Genomic DNA, 15157 nt, shown 5'->3' with positions numbered 1-15157 from the left:
TTGGGCTATAGCAAGCCTGTTCATGGACTAAGGCATAATAGCATTCTTAATTTAGGCATTTGGATCTTCCAAGCTATTGAAAAATTATTAAAGGTGTATTTCTGAACTAGAAAGAAATTAACATTTAGTTGCAGATAAATCAATGTTTAGTACAGATTGAATTGATGGCCCGGGTTATACTTCTATTACCATCTTGGGGCTAATTTAAGCATTTTTGGCTATGTCTCCCCAGGAAGGGGAGAAAATATAATAATAGTCATGTTTACACCAAGCCAGATTTATTGTTAATGACTATCCCGATATCCCTATAGAAGTTGTGCTGTGTTTCTTTTTTGTTCTACTTTAATAGAGTTTAAAGCAAATATTTAATTGCTGACCTCAGAAATTTTGATAGTTACACACAGATTTGGGAGTTTGTTGGTCTCATTTGGAGACTTCCTTTGGACCCTCCTTTATGTACCTTTTAAAAATAAAAATGGAAATATCTTCATTTTTATCTCATGTTATTTATAAAAGTAATACAGAGATATAAAGACATCTGGTACATTCTAAAGAGTAAGTATGTTGCTCAGCATGCCTCTTTGAGCTAAGAGACTTCATTTCTTTTTACGTGCATGAAGAGGTTTTGATATTTCTTCATTCAACTGATTATGACACGAATGTTGGCTATTTGGAATATACCTACATTGTTTCTCAGGATTCTTATGGACTTAGTTGAATGCTTTGGTCAATACAAAAAAAGTCTTTTTCTGCCTGGATTTGCTCCATTGAGACTAAGTTTTTATTGGTTAATTATGACTTTAAAATACAAAGGAAGCATGATATCAAACTCTGCAAAAATAGGTGTAATAAATAGGATAAATAGATCTAACCCTGCTCACTTTGAGGATTCATACAAGACCTATAATGCTTTGGATTAATACATATTAGTGACAGTTTTGACATCAGGGAAGTTAGAAATAATTTTTACATGTGGAATGGAGAACACATTGGAGGTGGTAGTACTGTGTAACAATTTGAGTCACATCATTGTTTTACCATTGGCCGACTCCTTAATTTCACCAGGGAAAGATAGGGGAAACTAGATTTATGGAAAGTGGGTTGCTTGACCCACGGAGAGGATACCCTGGAGATCTAATGGGAACATAGGTCTAGAAAGCTGAACTATGAAGATGCTTTGGAGCGATTTTTCAGGTTTTGTTCTTTAATCCATTACCCCTCCCTTTGTCTCAGTACTATCCTTTTCTTCCACTTTCCTCCTGCCTTTGCTACTGTTTCATAGATCCTTACCTAGAAGAAGAGGGATGAGGACTTTCACAGCAAAAGAACAGCACAGTTGCCAGAGGTGTGTTCATTAGCGATACTATCCATCAAGAAGACACTTATTGCACATTTCCCCACCAAAATGCTAGGTTATATACACTGAGACTGGATTAACTTTAAGAAATATCCCAAAGATATTTAGGGTCAAAGAAAGAGGTGGTACTAAAGCTGGATTATGCTGCTTTGAGGTAAGCCTGTTTTTCCTAATGGGCTTCACACACTGGCTTTGAAGGCAAAAACCAGAGAGAAGTCCCAAAAGGATTTTGAAAAAGGCTCATCTAGATATATGTTCTGGAATGGTTGTTTTTAAAAACAAATTTCATCATGAGAAGACTGTTTGGATCTCAAATATCATCTCCAAGAGACCTCTGACCACCCTACCCTCCAACCCCTTTTTCCCACTATCTTTACCTTTTAAAGTTATACACACAGCCTAGGACTGTTGCTGGCACATTATAGATAGTCAACAGATGTTTGTTGAATGAGTTAATAACTTTTCCTAAAGTGAGTTCCCGTACAGCCTTTACTGAGAGTTCATCAGCACAGCCATGTCTGATTAGAATCCAACGTGCCTCAGCCGTAGATGATACGGAATCACAGAACTGAAGGGTCCTTAGGGAGAAGCTGTAGTAAGCTCTAAATTTGTAGAATGTAATTACAAATTTCAATTGTAATTGAACTTTGTGCTTAGGGATAACCGCATCAATTAATTTGAGTGTCATTAACAAGGTGCATGTTAATTTATGAAGTTACTATGTGAGCAAATCAGCTGAGACCTTTCTTTTCCAGAATTAAAGAGTACCGAAGTATTGTACTAGAGTACCAAAGTATTTTTCCCACCACACCAGAAATTTCAGTTCTACTCCTTTTTCGGCAGGTTGGCTTTGAGTTTCTAGAGATGCACTGTTGATTCCACCAGATGGCGTGACTTGCCATCTCGGAGTGCCTGACAGATTCCTTTTATTACTAATCTGATGGCTGTTGCTTGCTTAGAGGTCATTCCCTTGGCGTATAAACAAGATGGCAACTGCCCTGCTGTGCCCATTCTAGGCCTGCCTGGCCCATTGTGACTCCACCTTTTAGTGGTAACTACCCATCAATGGGGGCTGTTCCTTATGGGAGAACCAAGAAGTGTATTTGAACACAAATAAATGAATTGATTCTTCCTGATCCACATGGAGGAATAATAAAATGAATATGACGATTTAGGAGATTGGAGGTGAGATATAGGAGGCTGATGTATGGATATTTGCCGGGGTTTTGTATTAGGGTTTTTCTAGTTAGGGCTTTCTCTCACTTAACTATTTGCTCAGCATTCAGTTTTCTATTGCATTCCTGTGCATCAGGGCAGTCATTCTCAACGAGAGGAGAGAGGGTGCCACATTGCTCGGAGCATGGGGTCTCACTGTGCCTGATTACAGAATTATACATGCAACTGGCGTGGAAAGAGGAAAAGAGCCTCAAGAACTATTGGTCTGGGGTTTGTGCTGGTGTTACCTGTTTCCCTCTTAGAGCTAGTAGCCAAGGCCAGGTGGATATCCAGGACTGCTCTTTGGTAGGTTTGGTATTAGCTCCAAGGGGCTGCTCCGATCCGCTTCCAGGTGTGCAGAATGGAGGCCATTACATGTTTGCATACAATTTTCCCGTGCCTGCAGTGACTGAGGCACCTTTCAACTGTATTATTGTGGTGCTTTTCCTTTCGTTTCTGAGTAGGGAGGGTAGGCGTGTTTTTGTACTTTCAGGAATTTACATGGGAGTTTTTTGTTTGTTTTTATTTCTGTTTGCCATATTTTCTAGATATTCACCTCTGAACAGATTCCCTTCCCCAGGACAACCTACTGAAAGTCACAGCTTGGTTGGCCTGGGGGGGTGTAACCCAGTACTGCCTGAGAGATGGCAATACTTTTAGAATAATATTGAATTACAGAAGAAAAGTCCTGCTGGGAAGTCATAGGGTTGAAGCAGGTGCATATTCTTGCAATTAATTTCCCAGGTTGTTCCAGATGGGATGACAGTTACATTAGCTAATGTCCCTTCTTTTTCCCTTTCTCTCATTCAGTCATTAAAAAATTAAATTTATTTAAACTAAACAAAAACAACAACAACGGTTCACCCTTTTCTCCCACCCCCACCCCCACTTAGTCTCTGGCAAAAACCAATCAGTTATATCTGTATCTTTGAGCTTGTTTTTTTTGTCCAGTTGTTGTTGTTGTTTTAGATTCCACATATAAGAGAGAGTATACTGACTTATTTCATTTAGCTCAGTGCCCGAGAGGTCCATCCAGGTTGTCACAAATAGCAAGATTTCATTTTTTCCAGTGTCCCTTATTACCCCTTTCATTTGGCATAGAACCGTCTCAGGGTCCCTTGGGAATATTTACCTTCTGTCATCAGGTTTCATCTACCCTCTAAAGGCTTCCTTGCTGACTCCATCTCTACATCCTCAGAGCTCATTATTGTGTTTTTCAGTATTACAGCGCCCTGTACATGTTCTTATCACTGTTCATCACATTGAATTGTAATTGTGTTTGCGATTCCATTTCTTCCTGTAGATTGTCACCTCTTTGGTGGAGGGGTCCTCAGCACAGGGACCAGAATGTCTTAGGTGCACAGTATACTTTTCTTTAACTCAAGTGACAATTTCCAGAGCCTCCTTCTCCCAATGAATAGGTTTCCCTACCCCACACAACGGTTGAAATTTATTAATTCAAATTAATTTAATTGCTTTTGTTTCAAAGAAGCAAATAAATGTGTGAAAAGTAATATAATCTAATGTAAACATTTTTATCTTTAGTACTTGAGATATTTTTGAGAAGCTAATATGGCTAGTGATGACTTTACACCTAAGGTTTTAAATCAGTTGATGTTATGTCTTCATTACTGATCTTTCAAGTGATAGCATGAGGCTTATTGAAATTAGATCAGTGTTATGAAAGGCACTTCTTCATTAGGCAGGGTATCATTCGTATCCAATTTTGCTGGTTAAGGACTTCTTTTTTTTCCAATCAGCTTATTGAGGTATAATTTACATATAATAAAATTCACCAATTTTAAGTGTAAAATTCAATGAGTTTTGAGAAGTGTGTACAGTCATGTAAACACTACCACAGCAAAAATATAAAGCATTTCCATCACTCCAGAAAGTTCCCTCATGATCATTTCTATTCAACCACCTCCCCAACCTCCAGCTTTTTGCAGCCATTGATCTGCTTTTTATCACTGTTTCACCTTTTCTGGAATTTTGTAAAAATGGTGTCATACATACAGCATGTACCTTTTTGTGTCTGGCTTCTCTTATCCAATGTAATGCTTTGATATTCATCTGTGCTGTTGAATATATCAGCAGTCCATTCTTTTTTGTTGCTGAGCAGTATTCCATTGTATGATTATGCCACGATTTATTTATTCAATAACTAGTAGATGGACAGTTGATTTGTTTCAGTTTGTGGCTGTGGTGATTAAGGCTGCTATGAACCTTTGCATATAAGTGTTTCTGTGGATATACATTTTCATTCCTTTTGGATAAATTCAAGAATGATATTGCTGCATCAAATGGTAAGTATATATGTGTTTAACTTCATAAGAAAACTCCCAGTTCTCCAAACTGGCTGTACCACTTGTCAGCACAGTATGAGAATCCAGTTGTTCCATGCCCTTGCCAATACTTGATGTTGTAAATCTTTTTAAGTTTAGTTATTCTAGTGGGTTTGTAGTGACATCTCATTTTAGTGTAACTTTTCATTTCCTTGACGTTTAATGATATGGTAAAATATGTGTTCAAATCTTTCGTCCATTTTTTAAACCAAGTTGTGTGTGTGTCTGTAAAATATTTTTTCTTAGTCTGTAGCTTGCCTTTTCTTAATGTCATTTGAAGAGCAATATTTTTAATTTTGCCGAAGTCCAGTTTATCTATTTTTTTCCTCTATGGTCCATGAATTTTTGCCCTATCTCATAAATCTTTCCCTAACCCAAGGTCACAAATATTTTTGCTTGTTTTTTTTTCCTGGAAGTTTTATGCTTTTAATTCTGACATTTAAGTCAATGATCCATTTTGAGTTAACTTTTGTATATGGTATGAAGTAAGGGTTGAGACTTATGTTTTTGCACACAGATATTAAATTGTTGAAAGGTAACCTTGGCACCGTTGTTAAAAATCAATTGAAAATATACTTGAGTCTATTTCTGGACCCTCTATTCTATTTCAATGATCTGTATCTCTGTCCTTACATAAATGCTACACTGTCTTGATTACTGTTAACATTATAATAAGTCTTGAAATCACTTTGTTCTTTTTCAAAATAGTTTTGGCTGTTGTTGCTCCTTTGCATTTCTCTTTGAATTTTAGAAGCAGCTTATTAATTCTACCAAAAAAAACCCCGAACTTACTAGGCTATTGAATGGGATTGCACTGACTTTATAGACTGACTTTACAGTGTTGACATCTTAGCAATATTGAGTCTTTTGATCCATAAGCACACTACATCTCTCCATTTATTTGGGTTTTAAAATATTTCTATCAGCAATGTTTCATAGATTTTCATATACACTTATGAAATATATGAAATACATGTATTTATTTTTGTATATTGATCTTGTATCCTGTGATCTTCAAATTTTTTACATAGATGATCACATTTTAGAATATTAACAGTATATGTCTTTTATTTCTTTTTTTCTTGTCTTATTGTACTGGCTAGGATATTTAGTACATTTTAAAAAATTCCCTCAGGTTTTCTATTTTTTTTAATATTTATTTATTTATTTATTTGGCTGCATTGGGTCTTAGTTGCAGCAGGCGGGCTCCTTTAGTTGTGGCTCACTGTCTCTTTATTTGCGGCATGCGAACTCTTAGTTGCGGCATGCATGTGGGATCTAGTTCCTTGACCAGGGATCTAACCTGGGCCCCCTGAATTGGGAGCGTGGAGTCTTAACCACTGGTGCCACCAGGGAAGTCCCTTTAGTACGTTTTTGAATAGAAGCAGCGAGAGCAAACATCCTTGCCTGATCATTAGGACTGATGATGTCTTCTCTTTCATTCTCAATGTTGGTAATTTATGTCTTTTTTCTTTCTTATCAGTCTGTCAAGAGGTTTATCAGTCTTACTGATCTTAAAAAAAACAGCTTTGGGGGCTTCCCTGGTGGCGCAGTGGTTGAGAGTCTGCCTGCTGATGCAGGGACACGGGTTCGTGCCCCGGTCCGGGAAGATCCAACATGCCATGGAGCGGCTGGGCCCGTGAGCCATGGCCACTGAGCCTGCGCGTCCGGAGCCTGTGCTCCGCAACGGGAGAGGCCACAACAGTGAGAGGCCCGCGTACCACACAAAAAAAACCAAACAGCTTTTGGTTTCATTGATGTTTTTTCTCTATTTTTTTTTTTTTTTTTACTTTGCTCTATTTTGTGTTCAGGTCCACTGATTTCTGACTTGTAGTCTTTTTCCTTCTTTCACAGTCTTTGGGTTTGATTTACTTGTCTTTTTCTAATTTCTTAAGGTGGAACTTAAACCACTGATGCAAAATCTTTCTTTTCTTCTAATGTAAGTACCCAATGCTATAAATTTCCCTATAAACACTGCTTTAGCTGCTTCTCAAATGTGTTTACACGTTGTGTTTTTATTTTCATACAGTTCCAGATATTTTCTAAAATTTCCCTTGTGCTTTCTTCTATGAACCATGTTTGAAGTGTGTTAACTTTCAAGTATTTGGGAATTTCCAAAATTTCTTGTTGATTTCTAATTTAATTGCACTGTGGATAGAGAACATACTTTATCTGATATTAATCCTTTTACATTTATTAAGACTCATTTTATGCCCAGTCATGTGTCTATCCTATAGAATGTTCCATATATATTTGACCAAAAAAAGGGTATTTTAAAAAAATATATAAACCAGCTTTTTAAAAAAATTAATTTATTTTTGGCTGTGTTGGGTCTTTTTTTTTATATATAAATTTATTTATTTTTGGCTGCATTGGGTCCTCGCTGCTGAGCACGGGCCTTCTCTAGTTGTGGTGAGTGGGGGCTACTCTTTGTTGTGGTGCGCTGGCCTCTCAAAGAGGTGGCTTATCTTGTTGAGGAGCATGGGCTCTAGGTGTGCGGGCTTCAGTAGTTGTGGCATGCAGGCTCAGTAGTTGTGGCTCGCGGGCTCTATAGCACGGGCTCAGTAGTTGTTGTGCACAGGCCTAGGTGCTCCACAGCATGTGGGATCTTCCTGGACCAGGGCTTGAACCCATGTCCCCTGCACTGGCAGGCAGATTCCTAACCACTGTGCCACTACAGCAGTCCCTGTGTTGGGTCTTTGTTGCTGAACACAGGCTTTCTCTAGTTGCGGTGAGTGGGGGTTACTCTTCATTGCGATGCGTGGGCTTCTCATTACAGTGGCTTTTCTTGTTGCAGAGCACGAGCTCTAGGTGCGCCGGCTTCAGCAGTTGTAGCTCACGGGCTCTAGAGTGCAGGCTCAGTAGTTGTGGCGCACGGGCTTACTTGCTCTGTGGCATGTGGGATCTTCCTGGACCAGGGCTTGAACTCATGTCCCCTGCACTGGCAGGTGGATTCTTAACCACTGCACCACCAGTGTGTTACAGTGTGTGTTCTGATGTTGCAGGGTGACATGTTTTCTATGTGTCAGTTAGGTCAAGCTGGTTGATAGTGCTGTTCAAGTTCTCTATATACTCACTGATTTTCTATCTAGTTGTTTTAACAGTTATTGAGAGAGGTGTATCAAAATCACCAACTATAATTGTTGAATTGACTGTTTTATTTCTGCCTTCACTACTGTCATTATTGTTTTAAGACAATTTTTTAGAACAGTTTAAAGTTCACAGCAAAATTGAGAGGAAGGTACAGAGATTTCCCATATGCCCCCTGCCCCTGCCCCCCCCCAGATGCACAGCCTCCCCCAGCATCAGCATCCCCAGAGTGTGGACATTTGTTACAAATGATGAACCTACGCTGGCATGTCATAATCACTTAAAGCCCACAGTTTACATCAGTGTCATTCTGAGTATTGTACGTTCTGTGGGTTTGGATAAATGTAAAATGACATGAATCCACCGTAATAGTATCACACAGAATAGTTCCACTGCCCTAAAAACTCCTCTGTGCACCCACCTCCCATATTCATCCCTCCCTCCCCTTCCCCAGGCTCTGGCACCACTGATCTTTTTACTTTCTCCATAGTTTTACCTTTGCAGAATGTCCTACAGTTGAAATCCTCTTCAGATTGGCTTCTTTGACTTAGTAATATGCATTTGAGGTTTCTCCATATCTTTTTCATGGCTTGATAGCTCATTTCTTTTTGGCCTTGAATAATATTCCATTGTCTGAATGTACCATATTTTATTTATTCATCACTGAAGGACTGAAAGACATCTTTTGGTTGCTTCTGTTTGGCAATTATGAATAAAGCTGCTATACACATCCCTGTGCAGGTTTTTGTGTGAACATAAGTTTTCATTTCCTTTGGATAAATACCAAGGAGTGTGATTGCTGGATCGTCTGGTAAAACTGTTTAGTTTTTTAAGAAAGCACCAAAATGTCTTCCGAAGTGGCTGCACCATTTTTGCGTTCCCGCCAGCAATGATGAGAGTTCCTGTTGCTCCACATCCTCACCAGCCTTTCATGCTGTCAGTGCTCTGGGGTTTGGCCATGCTAATAGGTGTGGAGTGGTGTCTCATTGTTGTTTTACCTTGCATTTCCCTGATGACATATGATGTGGAGCATCTTTTTACGTGCTTATTTGCCATCTGTATGTTTTCTCTTTTTGTTTTGGATTTTATTTTATTTATTTTTTATACAGCAGGTTCTTATTAGTTACCTATTTTATACGTATTAGTGTATATATGTCAATCCCAATCTCCCAATTCATCCCACCACCACTACCCACACCCCCACAACTTTCCCCCCTTGGTGTCCATATGTTTGTTCTCTACATCTGTGTCTCTATTTCTGCCCTGCAAACTGGTTCATCTGTACCATTTTTTTTTTTTTTTTTTTTTTGCGATACGCGGGCCTCTCACTGTTGTGGACCCTCCTGTTGCGGAGCACAGGCTCCGGACGCGCAGGCTCAGCGGCCATGGCTCACGGGCCCAGCTGCTCCGTGGCATGTGGGATCTTCCTGGACCGGGGCACAAACCCGTGTCCCCTGCATCGGCAGGCAAACTCTCAACCACTGCGCCACCAGGGAAGCCTGATCTGTACCATTTTTCTAGGTTCCACATGTATGCATTAATATACGATATTTTTCTCTTTCTGACTTACTTCACTCTGTATGACAGTCTGTAGATCCATCCACGTCTCTACAAATGACCAAATTTCGTTCCTTTTTATGGCTGAGTAATATTCCATTGTATATATGTATCACATCTTCTTTATCCATTCGTCTGTCAATGGGCATTTAGGTTGCTTCCATGACCTGTTTATTGTAAATAGTGCTGCAATGAACATTGGGGCACATGTGTCTTTTTGAATCATGGTTTCTCTGTGTATATGCCCAGTAGTGGGATTGCTGGGTCATATGGTAATTCTATTTTTGGTTTTCTAAGGAACCTTTATACTGTTCTCCATAGTGGCTGTATCAATGTACATTCCCAACAACAGTGCAAGAGGGTTCCCTTTTCTCCACACCCTCTCCAGCATTTGTTGTTTATAGATTTTCTGATGATGCCCATTCTAACTGGTGTGAGGTGATACCTCATTGTAGTTTTGATTTGCATTTCTCTAATAATTAGTGATGTTGAGCAGCTTTTCATGTGCTTCTTGGCCATCTGTATGTGTTCTTTGGAGAAATGTCTATTTAGGTCTTCTGCCCATTTTTGGATTGTGTTGTTTGTTTTTTTTAATATTGAGCTGCATGAGCTGTTTATATATTTTGGAGAATAATCCTTTGTCCTTTGATTCATTTGCAAATATTTTCTCCCATTCTGAGTGTCATCTTTTTGTCTTGTTTGTAGTTTCCTTTGCTTTGCAAAAGCTTTTAAGTTTCATTAGGTCCCATTTGTTTATTTTTTGTTTTTATTTCCATTACTCTGGGAGGTGGATCTAAAAAGAACTTGCTGTGATTTATGTCAAAGAGTGTTCTTTGGGCTTCCCTGGTGGCACAGTGGTTGAGAGTCTGCCTGCTGATGCAGGGGACACGGGTTCGTGACCCGGTCCGGAAAGGTCCCACATGCCGCGGAACAGCTGGGCCCATGAGCCATGGCCGCTGAGCCTGCGCGTCTGGAGCCTGTGCTCTGCAACGGGAGAAGCCACAACAGTGAGAGGCCTGCATACCGCAAAAAAAAAATAAAATAAAATGAAAAAGAGTGTTCTTCCTATGTTTTCCTCTAAGAGTTTTATAGTGTCCAGTCTTACATTTAGGTCTCTAATCCATTTTGAGTTTATTTTTGTGTATGGTGTTAGGGAGTGTTCTAATTTCATTATTTTATATGTAGCTGTCTAGTTTTCCCAGCACCACTTATTGAAGAGACTGTCTTTTCTCCATTGTATATTCTTGCCTCCTTTATTAAAAATAAGCTGATCATATGTGTGTGGGTTTATCTCTGGGCTTTCTATCCTGTTCCATTGTTCTATATTTGTTTTTGTGCCAGTACCATACTGTCTTGATTACTGTTGTTTTGTAATATAGTCTGAAGTCTGGGAGACTGATTGATTCCTCCAGCTCCGTTTTTCTTTCTCAAGATTGCTTTGGCTATTAGGGGTCTTTTGTGTTCCCATACAAATTGTGAATTTTTTTGTTCTAGTTCTGTGAAAAATGCCATTGATAGTTTGATAGGGATTGAATTGAATCTGTAGATCGCTTTGGGTAGCATAGTCATTTTCACAATGTTGATTCTTCCAATCCAAGAACATGGTATATCTCTCTATATGTTTGTATCATCTTTAATTTCTTTCATCAGTGTCTTATAGTTTTCTGCATACAAATCTTTTGTCTCCTTAGGTAGGTTTATTCCCAGATATTTTATTCTTGTTTTTAACATATTTATTTATTTATTTATTTTTGGCTGTGTTGGGTCTTCATTTCTGTGTGAGGGCTTTTGCTAGTTGCGGCAAGTGGGGGCCACTCTTCATCGCGGTGCGTGGGCCTCTCACTATCGCGGCCTCTCTTGTTGCAGAGCACAGGCTCCAGACGCGCAGGCTCAGTAGTTGTGGCTCAGGGGCCTAGTTGCTCCGCGGCATGTAGAATCTTCCCAGACCAGGGCTTGAACCCGTGTCCCCTGGATTGGCAGGCAGATTCTCAACCAATGTGCCACCAGGGAAGCCCACTTTATTCTTTTTGTTGCAATGGTAAATGGGATTGTTTCCTTAATTTCTCTTTCAGAGTTTTCATCATTAGTGTATAGGAATGTAAGAGATTTCTGTGCATTAATTTTGTATCCTGCTGTTATCCTGTATTAGCTATAGTAGTTTTCTGGTAGCATCTTTAGGATTCTCTATGTATAGTATCATGTCATCTGCAAAAGGTGACAGTTTTACTTCTTCTTTTCCAATTTGTATTCCTTTTATTGCTTTTTCTTCTCTGATTGCTGTGGCTAAAACTTCCAAAACTATGTTGAATAATAGTGGTGAGAGGGACAACGTTGTCTTATTCCTGATCTTAGAGAAAATGTTTTCAGTTTTTCACCACTGAGAATAATGTTAGCTGTGGGTTTGTCATATATGGCCTTTATTATGTTGAGGTAAGTTTCTTCTATGCCTACTTTCTGGAAGGTTTTTTATCATAAATGGGTGTTGAATTTTGTCAAAAGCTTTTTCTGCATCTATTGAGATGATCATATTGTTTTTCTCCTTCAGTCTGTTAATATGTTTTATCACGTTGATTGATTTGCGTATATTGAAGAATCCTTGCATTCCTGGGATAAACCCCACTTGACCATGGTGTATGATCCTTTTAATGTGCTGTTGGATTCTGTTTGCTAGTATTTTGTTGAGGTTTTTTGCCTCTATGTTCATCAGTGATATTGACCTGTAGTTTTCTTTCTTTGTGACTTCTTTGTCTGGTTTTGGTATCAGGGTGATGGTGGCCTTGTAGAATGAGTTGGGGAGTGTTCCTTCCTCTGTTATATTTTGGAAGAGTTTGAGAAGGATAGGTGTTAGCTCTTCTCTAAGTGTTTGATAGAATTTGCCTGGGATGCCATCTGGCCTTGGACTTTTGTTTGTTGGAAGACTTTTTTTTTTTTTTTTTGCGGTACGCAGGCCTCTCAGTGTTGTGGCCTCTCCCACTGAGGAGCACAGGCTCCGGACGTGCAGGCTCAGTGGCCATGGCTCACAGGCCAGCCGCTCTGCGGCATGTGGGATCCTCCCGGACTGGGGCACGAACCCATGTCCCCTGCATTGGCAGGCGGGCTCTCAACCACTGTGCCACCAGGGAAGACTTGTTGGAAGACTTTTAATCACAGTCTCAATTTCAGTGCTTTTGATTGGTCTGTTTATATTTTCCATTTCTTCCTGGTTCAATCTTGGAAGGTTGTGCTTTTCTAAGAATTTGTCCATTTTTCCAAGGTTGTCCATGTTATTGGCATATAGTTGCTTGTAGTAATCTCTCATGATCCTTTGTATTTCTGCAGTGTCAGTTGTTACTTCTCCTTTTTCATTTCTAATTCTATTGATTTGCATCTTCTTTTTTTTCTTGATGAGTCTGGCTAATGGTTTATCAATTTTATTTATCTTCTCAAAGAACCAGCTTTTAGTTTTATTGATCTTTGCTATTGTTTCCTTCATTTCTTTTTCATTTATTTCTGATCTGATCTTTATGATTTCTTTCCTTCTGCTAACTTTGGGGTTTTTTTGTTCTTCTTTCTCTAATTGCTTTAGGTGTAAGGTTAGGTTGTTTATTTGAGATGTTTGTTGTTTCTTGAGGTAGGATTGTATTGCTATAAACTTCCCTCTTAGAACTGCTTTTGCTGCATCCCATAGGTTCTGGGTCATCTTGTTTTCATTGTCATTTGTTTCTAGGTATTTTTTGATTTCCCCTTTGATTTCTTCAGTGATCTCTTGGTTATTTAGTAGTGTACTGTTTAGCCTCCATGTGTTTGTATTTTTTACAGATTTTTTCCTGTAATTGATATCTAGCCTCATAGCGTTGTGGTCAGAAAAGATACTTGATACGATTTCAATTTTCTTAAATTTACCAAGGCTTGATTTGTGATCCAAGATATGACCTATCCTGGAGAATGTTCCATGAGCACTTGAGAAGAAACTGTATTCTGTTGTTTTTGGATAGAATGTCCTATAAATATCAATTAAGTCCATCTTGTTTAATGTGTCATTTAAAGCTTGTGTTTCCTTATTTAATTTCATTTTGGATGATCTGTCCATTGGTGTAAGTGAGGTGTTAAAGGCCCCTACTATGATTGTGTTACTGTCGATTTCTCCTTTTATGGCTGTTAGTATTTGCCTTATGTATTGAGGTGCTCCTATGTTGGCTGCATAAAGATTTACAATTGTTATATTTTCTTCTTGGATTGATCCCTTGATCACTATGTAGTGTCCTTTTTGTCTCTTGTAATAGTCTTTATTTTAAAGTCTACTTGTCTGATATGAGAGTTGCTACTCCAGCTTTCTTTTGATTTCCATTTGCAAGGAATATCTTTTTCCATCCCCTCACTTTCAGTCTGTATGTATCCCTAGGTCTGAAGTGGGTCTCTTGTAGACAACATATATATGGGTCTTGTTTTTGTATCCATTCAGCCAGTCTATGTCTTTTGGTTGGGGCATTTAATCCATTCACATTTAAGGTAGTTATCGATATGTATGTTCCTATTGCCATTTTCTTAACTGTTTTGGGTTTGTTATTGTAGGTCTTTTCCTTCTCTTGTGTTTCCTGCCTAGAGAAGTTCCTTTAGCATTTGTTGTAAAGCTGGTTTGGTGGTGCTGCATTCTCTTAGCTTTTGCTTGTCTGTAAAGGTTTTAATTTCTCCGTCAAATCTGAATGAGATCCTTGCTGGGTAGAGTAATCTTGGTTGTAGGTTTTTCCCTTTCATCACTTTAAATATGTCCTGCCACTCCCTTCTGGCTTGCACAGTTTCTGCTGAAAGATCAGCTTTTAACCTTATGGGGATTCCCTTGTATGTTATTTGTTGTCTTTCCTTGCTGCTTTTAATATTTTTTCTTTCTATTTAACTTTTGATAGTTTGATTAATATGTGTCTTGGCGTGTTTCTCCTTTGATTTATCCTGTATGGGACTCTCTGTGCTTCCTGGACTTGACTATTTCATTTCCCATATTAGGGAAGTTTTCAACTATAATCCCTTCAAATATTTTCTCAGTCCCTTTCTTTTTCTCTTCTTCTTCTGGGACCCCTATAATTCGAATGTTGGTGTGTTTAATGTTGCCCCAGAAGTCTCTGAGACTGTTCTCAATTCTTTTCATTCTTTTTTCTTTATTCTGCTTTGTGGTAGTTATTTCCACTATTTTATCTTCCAGGTCACTTATCCGTTCTTCTGCCTCAGTTACTCTGCTATTGATTCCTTCTAGAGAATTTTAAATTTCATTTATTGTGTCGTTCATCATTGTTTGTTTGCTCTTTAGTTCTTCTAGATCCTTGTTAAACGTTTCTTGTATTTTCTCCATTCTGTTTCCAAGATTTTGGATCATCTTTACTAACATTACTCTGATTTCTTTTTCAGATAGACTGCCTATTTCCTCTTCGTTTGTTGGTCTGGTGGGTTTTTACCTTGCTCCTTCATCTGCTGTATGTTTCTCTGTCTTCTCATTTTGCTTAACTTACTATGTTTTGTGTCTCCTTTTCGCAGGCTACTGGTTCATAGTTCCCATTGTTTTTGGTGTCTGCCCCAGTGGGTAAGGTTTTTCAGTGGGTTGTGTAGGCCTCCTCGTGGAGAG

This window comes from Monodon monoceros, unplaced genomic scaffold (assembly GCF_005190385.1).
Source record: "Monodon monoceros isolate NGI ecotype Baffin Bay Population unplaced genomic scaffold, NGI_Narwhal_1 Super_Scaffold_18, whole genome shotgun sequence".
NCBI classification, from domain to species: Eukaryota; Metazoa; Chordata; class Mammalia; order Artiodactyla; family Monodontidae; genus Monodon; species Monodon monoceros.
The sequence above is the reverse complement of the archived record's forward strand: the minus strand, read 5'-3'. Positions refer to the sequence as shown.